Source organism: Chrysemys picta, chromosome 1, assembly GCF_011386835.1.
Source record: "Chrysemys picta bellii isolate R12L10 chromosome 1, ASM1138683v2, whole genome shotgun sequence".
Lineage (NCBI taxonomy): Eukaryota > Metazoa > Chordata > Testudines > Emydidae > Chrysemys > Chrysemys picta.
Window position 1 is genome coordinate 137,583,269 of NC_088791.1, and position 17,804 is coordinate 137,601,072.

At 51.3% G+C, this 17,804-nt stretch overlaps 1 pseudogene; it reads left to right on the top strand.

Annotated features, from left to right (window-relative positions):
- The first annotated feature begins 1,356 nt into the window (after window positions 1-1,356).
- The window catches only part of LOC101947865 (alpha-2-macroglobulin-like), a 62,820-nt pseudogene continuing 46,372 nt past the window's right edge, over window positions 1,357-17,804 (top strand).

Here is a 17,804-nt window from a genome sequence, read left to right on the forward strand (position 1 = left end):
TGGACATGAGCAAGTGTGCTCTACACATTCCTGCAATGGCAGTGGCACAAACACACCCTTACAGGGGCAGCTCCACCCATGCAGCCAGCAAAGGGCACTTTTATACCCATGGCCAGCTCTGACACTGGCCATGCAGCAGGGGGCAATGGTACACAAAATGGTCTCTCACTGGCATTCCCTACAGACAGGACTGACTAGAGGCAGGAAAAGGGAGACAATTGTATGGGGGCCTCAAGCTCGGGGTCCCCAAAACTTCTGAACCATCTGCATAAATAAAGTCAATGGGAGGGGGTGGGGCCCACGCAAACATGATGTACCAGGGCTCCAATTTCTCTCAACGGGCCTGCCTGCACGTGTGCCGGGGGTTATTACTGGAGGTAACTGGCTAAGATGCCGGCGGAATGTGCTATGCAGTATTGCCAACACTTGAGATTTTTTTGTGAGTGACGGGACTTCAGGGGAGGCTGGAGCTCACCTCACACTGACACAAGGCACCCATCTGGGGCCAGAGGTCTGGAGACTCTCCCCTCCCATCACCATTCTCACAGGAGGGGAGTGGGGAGAGGGGAGCAAAGAGCCCAGCCACTCCAGATGGTTCTCCAGTGGGGAGATGCTCCTCCCCACTCCCCTCTCCTCCCTTCCGCATCTGGTCTGGCTGGAAAGGGGCAGGGAAGAGCCCTGGTACTGCCCCTCCAGCCTGGGGGAGGGGGTGAGGACCACACTGCAAGCCCCTTCCCCTCAGGCCTTGGAGAAAGGGGGATGAAGAGCCCCAGTAGTGACAGACATGAGGCTGGAGGGGGCTGGGTCGGGAACTGATGGGACTGGGGACTGATGGAGCTGGGGAACAGGATTAACGCCTGGGCATGGGACAGGCAGATGTGGCGGTGAGAGCTCCTGAAGCAGGGCCCCAAATCCCCTTAACCCAAACCTCTGATAGAGACGGTCACACACACACACTGGGGAGGGGCCCGGGGAGTTCAAAAGACCAAAACCACAATGGCACCTTTTTTATATAGAATCTTAAGATTTTGGGGGGGCCAATCTGATGATGTTGAGGGTCTGACTCGCGCTTTTTGATCTCTTGTGGTTGGCAGTACTGGGGGTGGGGACAGGAAAGGTTTCTCTGGAAACGCTGGGCAGGATTTGGGAGTTTGTTCCAATCCCTACAGAATGCTGGACTGGCCCTGTAATGAGCTAAAGGGCTTCTCCAACCACCGCAGAGTGCTGCTGGAGTGATACAAACAGGGGATGGGGGTAAATGGTTCAGACACAGGAGAGTGTCTCACATGAACACCTCCAATAAATACCCTTCCCCCATAGTTGTCAGGGTCTGGCCAGGGACAGTCTCTGTGCCATGAGTCAAAGCTGTTGGCTCTGGCTCCTCCTCACGTACCTCTCTCCATTTCCCAGATGGTCCTGGCTCCCTGCTCTTATCTCGCCCCTCCCGGGGGCTGTTTGCAGAGAGGTATAAAGGGGCAGACCCAGTGGACAGCCAGGCTGCAGGGAGCCAGCGGACAAGTCTGTGTGTCTGCCTCGCTCACCACCCTCACTCTGCACCATGGGGAAGGACAAGCTGCCCGGTGGCCCGAACATCTTCCTCCTGCTCCTCTTGCTCCTCCCTGGAGACACCTCGCCCACCACCGAACCGTAAGCTGCACACGAAGGGGCTCGTGCTGTCTTCTCGTTTCTTTCCTTCATCCCCCTCGCAGCTCTGCCTATGCCCCTCAGTCCTGCCCTGCAGCCCCCGTTATTCCAGTTTCCTTGCCTGTGAGGGAGAGCTCAGAAAAGTGTTTCTCTTTTCTCCTCTTCTTTAAAGCCAGTTTGCTTCCCTTGGCAGCCACAGACTGTGCTTGTTCCCAAAGAGAGTCTGTGACCTAGATTCCTGACTGTCAGCACAGACCCTGGCAGTGGCACACTCTGCTGGAATATCCACCTGGGGCACTGCAAACTAGCAACTTGGCTGCAACCTCGCCTCCATTGAGGGGCCTGAAGAGGGCGCGTGGCCAAGCTCAGCCAGGAGCTGGACGGACTCAGGGTATCCCTTTGGCAGTGTCGACTGGCAGAGAGTTCCCCTGGAGCCCAGCATAGATTAGAGCATTTACCCTCCAATGCGCACTCCCTTCTCCTGGTGTAGCACCCTCCTCGCTGGTGTACATGAGCAGGTGCAATTTACACTGCCCTGATTCAGCGGGCAATGGATCTAGGGTTGATAACTTTCTACTCGGACAAAACCGAACACCCTTGCCTGACCTCTGCTCTGCCCCTCCTCCAAGGCCCCGCCCATTTCCCACCCCTTCTACTAGGCCCCACCCCCACTCACTCCATCTCCCGTCCCTCTCTCGTTCGCTCTCCGTACCCTCAATCACTCGCTCATTTTCATCGGGCTGGCTCAGGGTGCATGAGGGGGTTATGGCTCCAGCTGGGGGTGCAGGCCCCAGGGTGGGGTCAGAAATAAGGGGTTCAGGGTGCAGGAAGGGACTCCAGGCCTGGATAGGGGGTTGGGGTGCAGGGTGGGGTGAGGGCTTTGGCTGGGGTGCCATCCCTGATGTGGGGCCGGGGGTGCAGGAGGGGGCTCTGGACTAGGTTTGAGGCACGGGAGGGTAAGGCTCTGGGTGGGGCTGGGCATGAGGGGTTTGGGATGTAGGAGGGTGCTCTGGGATGGAGCTGAGGGATTCGGAGTGCAGGAGGGGGCTCTGGACTGGGGTTGAGGCATGGGGCGGTGAAGGCTCTGGGTGGGGCTGGGCATGAGGGGTTTGGAGGGCAGGAGGGGGTTCAGGGCTGGGACAGGGGATTGGGGAGTGGGAGGGGAAAGTGAGGGCTCCAGCTGGGGGTGCGGGCTTTGGGGTAGGGCTGAGGATGAGGGGTTTGGGATGCAGGAGGGTGCTCTGGGCTGGGATTGAGGGGTTCAAAGGGCAGGAGGAGGATCGGGGCTGGGGCAAGGGGTTGAGGCCCGGGAGGGTATCAGGGGTGCAGGCTCCAGGCAGCGCTTATCTCAGGTAGCTCCTGGAAGCAGCGGTATGTTCCCCTTCCGGCTCCTACGCAGAGGCATGGCCAGGCGGCTCTGAGCGCTGCCCCATCTGCAGGCACCGCCCCTGCAGTTCCCATTGGCCATGGTTCTGGGGCAGTGCTTGGGGTGGGGACAGTGTGCGGAACCCCGTGGCTTTGCGTAGGAGCAGGAGGGGGGCATGCTGGCTGCTTCCTGGGAGCCGTGTGGCGTGGAGGTTAGCAGGGAGCCTGCCAGCCCCGCTGCGTGGTGCTGCCAACCAGACCGTCAATGGTCCGGTCAGCAGTGCTAACCGGAGCCACCAGGATGCCCTTTAGACTGGGTGTTCCAGTTGAAAATGGGACACCTGGTCACTTTAGATGGATCTAGTCCCACAACTCCAATGTCAGATCTCTTAATCCAATTAACTCCATATTGTTTTGAATTGCCATCCTGCCAGAAATTCTAACATTTCAAAAATTGGTTTCATTGCAAATTGGAACACACAGTCCAAATTTTTCATGGAATGGAAATCCCAGATAAATTTTATTCAGAAAATCTAAACACTACCTGTACTATAATATAAAATGTTGCATATCCTAATATATTATATTTAATATTCTATAACATTCATATCATTATATAAAAGTCCAAATAAAACATGTTTACTTTATTTAAATGGGAAAGTCAAAACAATTAATTTAGACATTTTTCCATTCAAAATGTCAAAATTGATACGCTCCTGCAAAATGTCTCGATTGTGATGAAACTGCATTTTCTGACAAAAAAGGGTTCTGTCCAAATTCTTTACCCTAGCTCTGTTCCACTCTGAGCATGTAGTTTCATCTGGTCAGACTTGTCTGGATCCTGCACCTTTAAATGGAGAGACGACCCCTCTGTGCTGCAGAAGCACCTGCCATTTTGTGTTCAGTTGCATCCTACAGGAGAGGCCCCACTATTCTCTCTCCATCTGTCTTACCAAGACCTGCCTTTTGTCCTGTCTCGTTCTCTCGGTCTAAACTAAAGTTTGTTCTTGCTGAAAGGGCAGAGGAAGAACAGAACGTGGGGCACTGTCACCAAGTCTGTTCTGCTCTGTGAGACATTTTATGCAAATATTAATGAAATAATTTGCATATTTGTGAATACTTTGCATATGAACATAAATGTAAGCTCATGGTCGACAAACCCTGCCCCAAGCAGAGGGGAGGAGGGCTGGCCAAGGAGCTCAACAACACATGGCGGCTATGGGAGGTCAGTGCTGAAAGGTCTCTGGGGGCAGAGCTGCTGGGGCTGTTGTTACTCCTGGAAGCTACTGGAGCGGTAAGGCTGCTGGGGCTGCAACTCCTGGGATGCACTGGGTTGTACAGATTGAGGGGGGCTGGGGGTGTGTATGGGGGGGGGGTTGGCGGCCAATATCAGACCCCTCACACTGTGCTTTTGCCCCAGCCAATGTCTGCAGCCTCTGCCATCACCTCCAGGCTGCTTGCTCTGATCCAGCAGAGGGAGAGGAGGCACCTGGTTGCCTGCTCAGCAAATGCCACAGCTGCCTCTAGCAGCCATAAGGTGCAGCTGCAGGAAACTGCCTGCTGCCTTCTTGCAGCTCAGCCCTTGGTCTCTATTCTATGTAGGTTCTCGTTCTGTGCTAATCACTGTAGTACCAGCGAGCCTGCCACTAGAGTGTTAAGCAACACGACTGTCCCGTGTTGTTCCTTCTGTCATCCTCACCCCAGAGAGAGAAGCGTGTGCCGTGCAGTGTCTGGCAGAGTGGGTGTCAAATGCTACCAGAGCAGAAGGGCTGATTTCAGGCCCCCTTTGCACTCACTCTGCACCAGGTGCCAGGCGGGGGAGAATCAGCCCCCAGCCTTTATTGGCTGAGATTGAAAGTAAAGAGAAAATCACTCAGGGCTTGATCCAAAGCCCACTGAGGGGAATGGAAAGAGTCCTATTGACTTCCATGGGCTTTGGCTCAGGCCTAACAAAGGGCGACGTGGAATTTAATCAGAGCCAGGTTAAGGCTACTCCTACCTAACTCTGTCATTTTGAAATCTTGGCTAAGCAAGATGAACAGCCCCCCGGCAGAAAGCTGGGTGTCCCAGGGAGCTTCACACTGCGGCACGTCCAGCCTCCCAGCAGTGAGGCTCTGCCAGCGTCTCTGCTCTGAGTCAGCAGGCTGCAGCCATGGCTGGTGAGATCTCCTTCTGTAGTAGGGTTGCCGGGCGTCCGGTTTTTGACCAGAATTCCTGCTTGAAAAGGGACCCTGGCGGCTCCGGTCAGCACTGCTGACTGGGCTGTTAAAAGTCTGGTTGGCCACCCACAGCAGGACAGGCAGGGTGCCTGCCTGGCTCTGCGAAACGCCCAGAAAGCTTCTGGCATCTGAGTCCTAGGCTTAGGGGCGGCCAGGGGAGCACCATGCATTGCTTCCATCCCTCCCACTAGCACCAGGTCCGCATCTTCCATTGGCCGGGAACCACGGCCAATGGGAACTGCGGAGGCGGCGCCTGCATGCAGGGGCAGCGCGGAGACTGCAGAGCTGCCTGGTCGCGCCTCTGCCTAGGAGCCGGACATGCTGCCAGCTTCCTGGGAGCCACCTGAGGTAAGCGTCGCCCAGAGCCTGCATTCCAAACCCCCTCCCACACCCCAACCCACTGCCCCAGCCCTGAGTCTCCTCCTGCACCCCAAAACCCTCATTCCCAATCCCACCCCAAAGCCTGCACCCCCAGCTGTAGACCTCACCCCCTACCGCACCCCAATCCCCTGCCCCAGCCCCAGAGTTCCCTCCCGCGCCCTGAATGCCTCAACTCTGGCCCCACCCCAGAACCCACACCCCCAGCCGGAGCCCTCACCCCACTCCCTCACCCCAACCCCCTCCCCCAGCCTGGTGAAAATGAGCGAAGGTCGGGGAGAGCAAGTGATGGAGGGAGGGGGGATGGAGTGAGCAGCAGCGGGGCCTCAGGGAAGGGGCATGGCAGGGGCAGAGTCTCGGAGAAAGGGCGGGGTAGGGGGCATGGCAAGGGTGTTAGCTTTTCTGCCAAATAGAAAGTTGGCAACCCTATTCTGTAGCCTAAAGCACTCTGTTGTTGTAATTGCTGGTGAGGAGCAATGAGTTCTCCGGCCAAAGCCCTGTCCACTAGGCCATGCTGCCCATTTAGCACAATAGCCATTCCCTACAGTCAGATGTCAGCACACACACAGCCATCCGTACATTTTTATCTCTCCATTACTGAGGGCAGCAGGTGACACACCTAGATCGACAGACAGCTAGAGAGGAGATTAGATTAAAAGCCCTGATCCACACTCCTGTGTAACTGCCTGCCAGTATCCATGGAGGTACAACAAGCATTTCATCTGAGCTCCCTCCCCCCTGTTCACATAATACAGCAAGGGGTTGTGAGATACACAAACCTCAAGTAACAGCCTGGAACTTTTCAAGCCATCCCCACTCCCTGCTGGGAGCCTGAACAAACAGCCCTTGGACAGCAATCGCTGTTAGCACAGAACTAGTTCCTTTGCTCCAGGTGGTGTCCTAGGGTCCTGGCTGACTGAGCAGACTGGCTAGTATGTTACAAAAGCAAAATGAAATTCACCATCCTGTATGTACAAATTACGGTGCAGATGGATGGTCGGGGATTCAGCTGCCACACTAACCCATGCCCTTTCATCAATACCTTCTCCATTCCCCATCCCCGCCTCTCTGACCTGTGCCCTTCCCCTTCCCAGGCAGTACATGGTGCTAGTGCCCTTTCTGATCCACACCAACGGTCCTGAAAAGGTCTGTATCCAGCTGACCCACCTGAACGAGTCTGTGACGCTGAGCGCCACGCTGGAATACGCAGGGGAGAACAGGAGCCTGATTGCAGATGTGGTGTCAGAGAAGGACGTGTTCAAGTGCGTCCCGTTCACAGTGAGTATCTGGCCCCCACACGGTTTATTACCTGAGTCTGTAAGATAGTGACAGCCTGGGACCAACCCCTGAAAGGCCTGATACCATCAATAATCCCAGGCTCAGGTAGGAGAGGTTCAAGTAAAACCACGGTCCCTGGCTGGCAGTCCTGTGGGTGACTCATTAGGAATGATCTTCAGTCAGTGCTGAGCTCAGTGCCCGGCACGATGCTGGGAGAGGCTGTGCTACAGGCTGTGGTGTGGCTGGCTTTGTTGGGTGGTTTTCTCTCTGAGCCTCTTGCGGCTGAGGACTGGTCTCCCATTTCTCAGGGGGCTCCACAAGTCTCTGAGTAAGACCGGAAAGAAAGCCATGGAAGGAGAAGGTTAGAGAACTTCCTCGGGACCATCGATGTCCAAGAGCTCATCTTGTGCCTCTCCCGAGGGCCAGTGCAGGGTTTCTCCCTGCAGCTCTCAAGGCTGGCTGGAGGGACAGTAGAAGAAAATGGACCCAGCCCAGAAGTAATTAATCAAATGTAGCTTCCCATGTTCCTTCGTCTCTGGGATCCACAGCTGGGGAGACATGATCACAGTCCATCAATCCCTTTGAGGAAGGAGCATAACGAGGGAAGGGAAATGACCCCCAGTCTTGGCAAGAGGCAGCACAAGGGGAGATGGGCAGAAGGAAAAGCTGAGACTAAGACATCAGGGGAAGTTCTTAAGATATGAGCTGCTGGGGTGGAGGAGTCAGAGACTCCTGGTAGGGAGGGCATGGCCGGGGGTGGCAGGCAGACTCTCCTTTGGAGGAGGTGGTGGAGGCCCCATCACTGCAAAGATTCTGGCAGCATAGAGGACACATTAGTGGGGATGGAGGAGAAGAGTCCTGCAAAACCAGGGTGAGGTCAGACTGGCAGAGCCCAAGACCCCACAATCCCTGATTCTGGTAGGTACGTGGGGACCTTTTTGGCTGGGTTCCATGTACAACTCCAGCCTCCAAGGGCTCAGTGCAGAGGGGAGCGTCTCTAAGGCAGCGGCTCTTTTGCTGTTCTCCAGGTTCCAAAGTCCAGCAGCTCATCAGCAGCGTTTCTCACGGTGCTGGTGAAGGGGCCGACGCTGGAGTTCAGGAGCCGGAAATCGGTGCTGGTCAAGAACTCAGAGAGCCTGGTCTTTGTCCAGACGGACAAACCCGTCTACAAACCCGGACAAATAGGTACAGGGAATCAGGTGGGGAATTAGATACAGAGCAGGAAATCCTCCCTGCCTCCCCAGAGACCCCACAACTCATCACCAAGTTAGTTCAGCTGGCCGTAAACCTGCCTTCCCACCTCCTCCCCGCTAGTCACAAAGCTGGGGAGTGTGGTGCATGCATCCAACCCTGCATGTGTCCATGGGTCATTGCATTTGGGCCAGGCATGCACACAGCAGCTGCCTCAATGACTGATGGTCCCTGGGTGAGCGGCTGCAGGTGTAACAGTGGAAATCTCTTCCTCTTTCTATCTTGCCCTCTGCAGTTCTGTTTCGGATCGTCTCTCTGGACGAAGACTTCCGTCCCCTGAATGAGAAGGTAGGTCTGATCGCTGGTCAGTTTCCATGGCTGACTTGGTGAGCGCTGATGATGACCCTTTAAAGTCCTTTGTGATTCCCGGGGAACTTATTTCTATTAACATCTGTCTAGAGCCGTAAAAGCGACTCTGTAAATCAAATGATCCCATCTGATTCCCCACATCTTCTACGTGGGGATCAGTTTCTGCCATGATTTACACTCCATTCTACTTCATTGACAGAGTGTACATAGGACAGAATATGTCTCTTTATGGCACAATATGAATTATTATACTAGATTACAATATTGTAAAGCTGGCTAGTGTGGAAATGCACCACTGCCCTCTACTGGTTGGAATCTGAAATGCACAATTCTGTATCTTAAGGCTACTACTTTGTTGCAGAGGTCACAGAAATTGTGAATTTCAATAAAATCCATGAAATCTTGGACATGGCTGTAAAAACTCATTTGATTTGCCCCCAGACCAAGTGGTGTTGCGACCTGGCACATGGGAATGCAGCCCCACTTGGTTTTGGCCCGTCTGACCCTCCTCCTCCATCTGTAGCGGGGTGGACGGGCCAAACCTGAGCGGCACTGTGACCCCATGCACCAGGTCCCAATGTCCAAAATGGGGAGTCGGGCTCGGTGCTGCAGGACAGGAGCTGCCGGTGCAGGGTGAGCACAGCATACCCCCGTCACTGCCCCGGGCCTCCCCTTTCAGCACCCTCACCATACTGTTGTGCATGTTGATGTAGTGCAAACTACATTATTTGTTGACCTTGCCATAACTTACCGTTTTCCCCCCACACCGCTGCTGTGAAATCTACTAAAAATTTCTGTGCTGAAATCGTAGCTTTAGCCATAGGCCTTATGCTGCGGACAGCTAACATAGATTCTACTTTGGATTCCATGGCTGAGGCCTGGGCAGGTGGGTCAGAGTTCTGTGCCTTCTGCTGTTGCCATGAGTTTTGAAAGGCCATGGTGTATGGTAGAGTGACAGTCATGACATCAGAGATGGTCACACATTTGCTATAATGTGGAACCCCACAATGTTTTTCCAGAGTCACTGGTCAGAGACTAAATCCCTCTGAAGTGACTTTATGGACAGCTACTAAAATAGCTGATAATTCTGGCTTCCAAATGGGATCCTCTCCACCAGCAGCCCAGCTACAGAGGAGACTATGGGGTTACCTCCTGTCTGCTTCCTGCCTCTGCCATTACATCTGATCAATAGGCTGGCATGTGAGGAAATACTCCAAGAGGAAGTAGGGTTAAAGAAATGTTTAGATGGGATGATCCTTGCTCTGAGATGCTGGGCCACATTCCGATCTCATTTGTACCACTCTCAATCTGGAACAACTCCACTGACTTCATGGAAACTGGGGTTGATGTGAGATCCTAGATTGATGAGTGCATTAACTCATAGTAACTAACAGCAGTTACTGGGGACAAAATTTGGCCAGTGGGCTAAGCTGATTCTGAGATTATCTTGGCAAAGATCTTGGGGAGGATGTTCATCTTTGCCCTGGAGCAGGGAATGGAAATTGTCCTGTTAGGATCATGTTGCCAGAAGTAAGTAAACTGGAAAAAGTCCAGAGGAGAACAAAAAATGAGAAGAGGTTTCAAAAACCTGATCTGTAAGGAAAGGTTGAAAGAATTGGGCCTGTTTAGTCTAAAGAAAAGACGGCTGAGGGGGACCTAACAGTAATAATCAGATATGTAAAACGTTGGTATAAAGGAGACTGATCAGTTGTTCTCTATATCCAAGAAGTAATCGATTTAGTTGGCAACAAGGGAGATTTAGACTGTAAAGTAGGAAACCCTTTCTAACTCTAAGGATAGTTATGCACTGGAACAGGTTACCAAGGGAGGTTGTGGAATCCCCATCATTGGAGGTTTGTAAGAACAGGTTGGACAAACAACTGTCAGGGATGGTCTAGGTTAATTTGGTCTTTCCTCAGCACAGGGAATGGACTAGATGATTTCTGGAGGTCCCTTCCCGCCCTACATTTCCGGGATTTTATAATTCTGTCCTACATGATAAATTGCTCACACTTGGTGGAGCTAGGAACCTCCCTCTATCTTCTGTGTTACATATAAAAAATCATAATCCTCTGTTTGCGGCATCCTTACGGACCTTCTGAATATAGGGAACAGGACTTTGGGGCAGAGGGAATGAGTAGCAGGGCAGATGAAACTCCAGAGGCAAAAGATGATCATTGTTCTGAAGGTAAAGGAGCAGGCTAGTGTAACAGGGAGATTCTGATCACTTCATCTGATCACAAGAAAACGTAAAACACTACTGGAGAAGTTAGTGCTTTGAACAGAATTGCAAAGAATAACTATCGAAGAAGAAACCGTTGGTTTCAACAAGCAGAGTAAGATGGGAATAACTGGCTTCTCCAGTGCTTAATTTGTAATGAAAGAGGTGCTGGGGGCTCAAGCAATTTTTTTTTACTTTCGTAAGTGATGCAGCAAGTCCGGAGGTGCCGGGGCTATTTACTGCCAAGCCCGGAGGTGCCGGGGCTATTTACTGCCAAGCCCGGAGGTGCCAGAGCTATTTACTGCCAAGCCCGGAGGTGCCGGGGCTATTTACTGCCAAGCCCAGAGGTGCCGGGGCTCAGCCCTGGTACAAATTAAGCACTGGCCTCTCCATTTGATAAGACTGGAAATCAGAGACTTTCAGTGGTGGCTTTAGGAACATCCTAAGGCCCTGATTCCCCAGTGCCGTGCACCTTGCGGCATCATTAACACCAGAGCAAAGTGGACATAAAACATTGCCAAATGAGGCTGGTTCTGTGTGTCCCACTTTGCACTGGTGTGAGTGACAGCACCAGGGTGGGCCAGCAGTGAGTCAGGCCCTGAGGAGATCACCTCTGTCTTGTGGGAAGGCATGTGACTGGGCCTCAAGTCCCCTATACCTGACTCTGTCCACCTTCCTGCACATCGTACATTGTGATTTTGCTGACCCCCTTCCACGACCTCGCTGTGAGTTTGCATGTGCAGGAGCAGGGGTCCCTGAGGAGACATCCCAGCAACAGGCCCCGCCTCATGCTGCAGAGCAGGACACAGAGAATTGAGTTGCCACCTGAAAGCCCTGGAAACCAGCAACTTTCCAAATGGCTACATGCTCAGGGGCACATTTCCAAAGTGCCTCAGTGACTTAGAAACCCAAGTCCCATTTTCAGAAGTGACTTGGGCACTTTGGGCCAGATTGCCAATGGGATTTAAAGATGCCTAGTGGATTTTCAGAAGCACATAGGAGGGTTAGGAGCCTAACTCCCATTGTCTGTGGTGGGAACTAGGTACCTCAGCTCTTGGAAACTCCTCTAGGTACCTGTCTGCATTGTTAGGCACCTAAATACCTTTACAAATCTGCCCCCAAGTCTCACTGAAAGTCAGTGGCTCTTTGGCTCCTAAGCCACAGAACTGCAAAGGTACGTAGGTGCCTGACTCCCATTGAAATCAACGGGAGTTAGATACACAAGTCCCTTTGTGGATGTGGCCTAAAGTGCCTAAATCACTTTTGAAAAAGGCTCCTGTGATAAATGAAGGGGGCGGGAGAGCTCCCTTTTATGGACACCCAGCCTGCCAGTTAGCTACAAAATCCCTGTTAGTAGCTGTTCTCTACTTGCTTTACTGTAAAGGGTTAAAAAAGCCCATAGGTAAAAGGAAGGGAGTGGGCACCTGATCAAAAGAGCCAATGGAAATGCCAGAACTTTTTAAAATTGGGGGGGAAAATTCCCATTGTCTGTCTTTCTGTTGTTCTCTGGAAAGAGGAGACACAGAGCAGCAATGCTGTAAGACTACAAATCAGCTAGGCTCACCAGGTGGTTTAATTTCCCAAATATTGCAGTGAATTACCCAATCCCACATGCATCCTCCCCACAGACCCGTCGGGATTCGGTATGTAAGAGCCCACACCCCTCCGACCGGCCTGTATGCTTGGAAGGAGCACTGTGAGCATCTTCATTTCCACCCTGAAGCCCTCCAAGTATGTCTCCAAGGCCACAACTCAGATGGCACCCCCGAAGCATTAGTAAGGGCAGTGGGCCAAGTTTGATGCTGAAGATCACTCCGAATGGCCATGAGGTGGTCATTCAGGAAATCCTGAATCTCTGAACAGGCCAAATCCCACTGCAATACCTTTCCCGCCTCAGTGATGTTTAGTACCATCTTTGTCAGTAGTTCCTGGGTTATTGAGCTGAGGGTGGAGATAACATGCAATTCACCGATTCCAGGCTGTATCTGGGCCAGCTGTGCTCCAGTAATAAGTCCCGTGGCTTCCTCCAGCTGCCCTAGTTTTTCCTCTTGTTGTTGGCCCTTGTAAATATTCCAAATTGCCACTGCGCTATTGGTACCATCCCATAGATGTTCGTTCAAGTCCCTTTTCCTTCTAGAAAAGACCCATGCCCTTTGCGCTGCTAACCGAATGGCAGCCCCCTTGGAGCAATTTGGGTATAAAGAGGTAACCTGAAAACTGGATAATGGCAGTGTGAATTTTACAATCCCTAGCGTGGCATTAACTATTGTCCATCGATATCTTGGCACATTTCTTTGGTACAGTGTCATGCCACATCTGTTGGTTAACAATTCTCATATAGCTCGGGAAAACATCAACATTAATGGCATAGGAAGGAGAATATTGCAATATGGTGCAGGTTAAGTTATTGGTTATCGGGATTAATTCAGTACAGGTAAAATTGCCGTTAGTGGAGCACACTTTCTGAGTATGAGTTTGATTATTTACTAATTGGGTAACCAAATAACAATAAGGACACCTTCCTTCCAACATATTGCAGGCTCTGGGAATGGCCATCATGTCAACCCCGCTATGAAACCTACTAATCTCAATGACGGATACTTAAAACTCATTTGTAGTGATATCATACACTTCTATCTCTACTGACCCGTTTGTTTTCCACTCAATCATTCGCTTGTATGAGATATTCTGAGCCTTAAAAAATAAAATTTCCAAACAATATTTAAATAAATCACTAAGGTGTGAAGGTCTTGGCCATTGGGTTTCATCAGAATATATGGTATTGTTGATATTTGGGTAAGTTACAGAGGTGGTGGAGGAGCTGGCGGGGGCAGTGTTCGTGGCAGCAAAGCGCCTTTGGTATTCATCATCCGAAGCCAATTAGGAAGGGCAGTGCATTCTGATGGTACTTGTCCATAAGCACAGAGCCCAGCCCCTGGAAGAAACCCAAACCACCACTCAACCCCACATTCCCAAGAACGGTCCCCGCAAGTCCCTCCCTCCAATGTACAATACTCGGTTTCCTCCACCAAGACCAATTCTTAATGTCTTCTGTAGTCAGGAATCCCTGAACTTTGGCGGTTTTGGTGGAGCAAGTGTTCCTTCTCTTTTCCTGGAGTAGTCGTGGTGCAGGATCATGCAGGGGAGAGGTTACCAGCATGTCATCCTGTAGTGGTTTGGTTCCTTTAACAGATGCTGGATATATGGCGGTTCTGTTAATGGACAAGGGAGAGGTTACTAGCACTTCACCTTGTCTTTTTTCCTGCTGTCCAGGAGGAGGGAAAGAGGTACAAGAAGGAGAGAGAGGCTGATCAGCAGTTGGAGTAGAATCATCTCGAGGCGGTGGGGCCTTTTTGCAGTGAGAAGCATGGGTCCAGGCACTGAGTCCCAGGCACTTCACGGCAGTGTTGGTAGTCAACAGAACTTGATAAGGGCCTTTCCAGCGTGGGGTTAGAGCAGTCCTTCGTTGATGGACCTTTATGTAGACCCAGTCTCCTGGTTCCAACGAATGACAGGGTTGCTCAGGATCCTTAGGTAGTGCTTCTTTCACCTGTGAATAAAGAGACCTGACACATTTCATTAGTGCCTGGCAGTAATTAAACATTGTACCTTTGCTAAACATTGCTAGTGAAGGCAGGGGGCTGGACTCAATGACCTTTCAAGGTCCCTTCCAGTTCTAGGAGATAGGATATCTCCATTAATTTAATTTAATAAAATTTCCCGGTTTCTTTACGGGCAGAATAGGTGTATTACAAAAACTGGTAGCAGGGATGATAATACCTTTCTGTAACAACGAATCTATCACTGGAGCTATTCCTTCTTCCACTTCAGGATGTAGTGGATATTGTGGTACCCTTGAAAGTGGTTTGAAAGGGTCAACAAGAATTTTAACTGGTTCGGCTGTTTGAATCTGCTCTACTTCATCTGCATGCTGAGACCAAAGATAAGAGGGTACTTGTGACAACAATTTAACAAGATCATTGCTGAGAGCCGCATTTGATTGGGCTGGCTCCTTTGTTTGAAGGGTGGCCAGCACTAGTTGGTATTCTCATCAGGGACTTCTAAGAACACGCCGTCTGGCGTGCAATAGGTACTGCAGCCCAATTTGATGGACGAGGATGACAAGGGAATGGAGGGAAACTCAAAGGAACTTAAAGCTGATCTGCTAGCACCAGTATCTACAAGACAAGCTACAGGTTGTCCTTCAATTTTACAATTTACATACGGTCCTTTTTGATCAAGAGGAATTAAAGGATGCATGATGAGTTATGTTCCCTCAGGCTGTCCTAATAGGAATTATTTTGTGGAGAAAAAGCAGGCGTATCAGGGTTCAGGAATGGGGGTAGGGGGATTTGAGGAGGTTGGTTCGGGCATTCATTTTTCCAATGCCCCTCCTGGCCACAGTAATGGCACGTATTGTTCCCTGTCAAGTCAGGGCGTGAGGGACCTCTCCCTCTTCCTCTCCCCCAACTTCCTCCTCTCCCACCCCTCATTACCCCACGGCCTCTATGTTGATAAGTCTGCAACTGCAAGGCCAGTAGTTTTGTTTCAGAACTTTCTTTCTTCTGCTCTATGCAAGCTATACATTGGATGGCAACTGTCACCAATTCAGAAAGGGGTTTAGTTTGCCAGCCGATGAAGATCAACTTCAACTTCTGTTGAACCTTTGGCAAAAGTCCTTGAACAAAAGTAGCCCCCACTGCCTCTCTGGCATTGTTAGCTGGCTGGGCAATCCCCGAATATTGTTCAAGCACTTTTGTCAATTTATCTAAATAATTGGTGGGGGACTCGCCTTTGTCTGTTTACAGTTGTTGATCTTTGTCCAATCCGTTTTCCTAGGGCAAATTTCCGGAATGGCGATCATGGGGTGATTCCTAGCCTGAGCCAGGGCATCTCCAATTCCGGGGTCAGCATTGGGCCATAGGGCCAGAGCGAGTAGCAGTTGTTGGTCTTCAGATGGCAGAACTACTCGCAAGAGTTGGTTAACGTCTGCCCATGATGGATTGTAACACTGAATCACTGTCTGGAGTTCCTCTCTAAATTTTTCTGGTTCCTCTCTAATATTAGGAAATTTCTTAACTAAATTTCTAAGGTCCCCCGGTGTCCATGGGGCATGTACAGTAACCAAGTGATCTCCTTCACCAGGCAATTGCCTTAAGGGAGCCTGGATCAGTACTGACTGGTCTTGTCCGCTCCTAGTGTGTTTGGAGACTGGGCTGCAAGTATCAGAGCTGAGCGAGATGTTGGATAGATCAGGAACAGCCCTTGGCTTCTGATGTGGCTAGGGCAGCGGAGGGGGGTGTTCCTCTCCGGAATGAATGTCCTGTGTAGCCGATACATGTGGTGGTGATGATGGCGCTACCATTTGGAAGCCATCAGAAGGCATAGTCTGTGCGGCCCCGAGGTGCTGGGGGGAAGATGGCAGCGGCCGTTGCCCATGTCCTGCTGGAGGCATAGCCCACTGAGAAGCACTGTTGAAAAAATCCACAATGTCCTCAGCTGTCTCCTCCTCGCTCTCAGTCTTTACAAATTGGGGATATAAAGGAGCCGAGGGGGTTGACAAGCTAGTTTGGGTAGGGGACATCCGGGTGCCTTGCATTTAGGTTTTAAATCCTGCACTTGGGTTTTTAACTTTTCCTGGGAGTCCTTTAGACTCTGCACTTGAGACTCATGGAGTCTCTTTGTGGCTTCCTCCCACCAATAGACAAATTGTTCCCACTGTATGCAGGGCCGGCTCCAGGCACCAGCGCAGCAAGCAGGTGCTTGGGGCGGCCAACGGAGAGGGGCGGCATGCCCGGCTCTTCTGCGGTAATTCGGCAGCGGGTCCCTCAGTCTCTCTCGGAGGGAAGGACTTGCCGCCGAATTGCCGCCGAAGAATGAAGCGGTGCCGTAGAGCTGCCGCCAAAGTGCCGCCGATCGCGGCTATTTCTTTTTTTTTTTTTTTCTGCCGCTTGGGGCGGCAGAGTCGCTGGAGCTGGCCCTGACTGTATGTCAGGGATTTTTGGTGATTCAAGAGCTCCTCTGAGGTGTATGATCTTATCTAAATCAAAGGTACCTTCTAGCAGAAACTGTTTAGATGGATTATCACGTGTGTAAAAATTCCAGTTATCTAGATACTTACAAGTCGTAGGACTATAATGCACATACATGTAGTATGCAGGGGTGCCTTTCGGCAGTGCGGGAATATTCTTAGACTGGTCACCACCCATTTTTCAGGCACTCAGGGAAAGTTCACTGGGCCACGAGGTTCGGCTGACTCCCCTTGCTTTCAGAACTCCCACATGGGGTAGTCCTGGGGAGGCTGGAGTCAGCGTAAGTCCCAGACCTGGTCAGCGAATAAGTAAGGGAAGACTTTGGCTCTCTCACACTCCAGGGAAAGGGTCTATTGGGTTATGGGGTTCCACCGTTCAGCGGCTTGAGTCCCAGACCTGGTCAGCAGACTTGGCAAGGGAAACCTTCTGCTGGGTCAGAAGGTTCGGCTGACTCCGCTTGCTTTCAGAACTACCACATGGGGTAGTCCTGGGCCGGCTGGAGTCAGCTTAAGTCTTTAGACCTGGTCAGCCGCATTTACTCCTCACTCATTCACTCAGTCTTATTCATTCCCCTATACCTGGATGCAGCTCGTTTAACCATAACCTTAATTCCTTACATCCGTATTTATCACAACTTTTTCCTTATTTGAAGCGGCAATCTCCTCAGCACCACTTTGCATCTGACCTTGTTGCAAAATCAATAAGTTCGCATGGCGTGAGCGCAAGAGGGACGGACGGCCCCGTGGGCAGTCCTCCTCTGAACCCCACTAGAGATTTCAAAAGGTCTCTTACTTCTTGTCTGGCACCTTGGGGTTCATAGTGATTGCCGGGTGTTGCCACCTGAGTCACGGCACCAAATTGTGGAAGAAAACAAGTCCTCACTCTGCATTTGTTAGCAACAAGTCAGAGACAGTTTATTACAAGCAATTGCAAGGGAAGACTGTGGTCGCATGGGGGTCCCCTGACCTGAGGCAGATCTTCCCTCTACAAGCAGTATAAGACAAGTATTTATACTTTCCCGTTACATACATCAACAGCTAATGGTTATCCTTTGTTTATACAAATTCCCTCCAGACGCTACCTTATCTCAAGGTTTCTGCTTAAGTC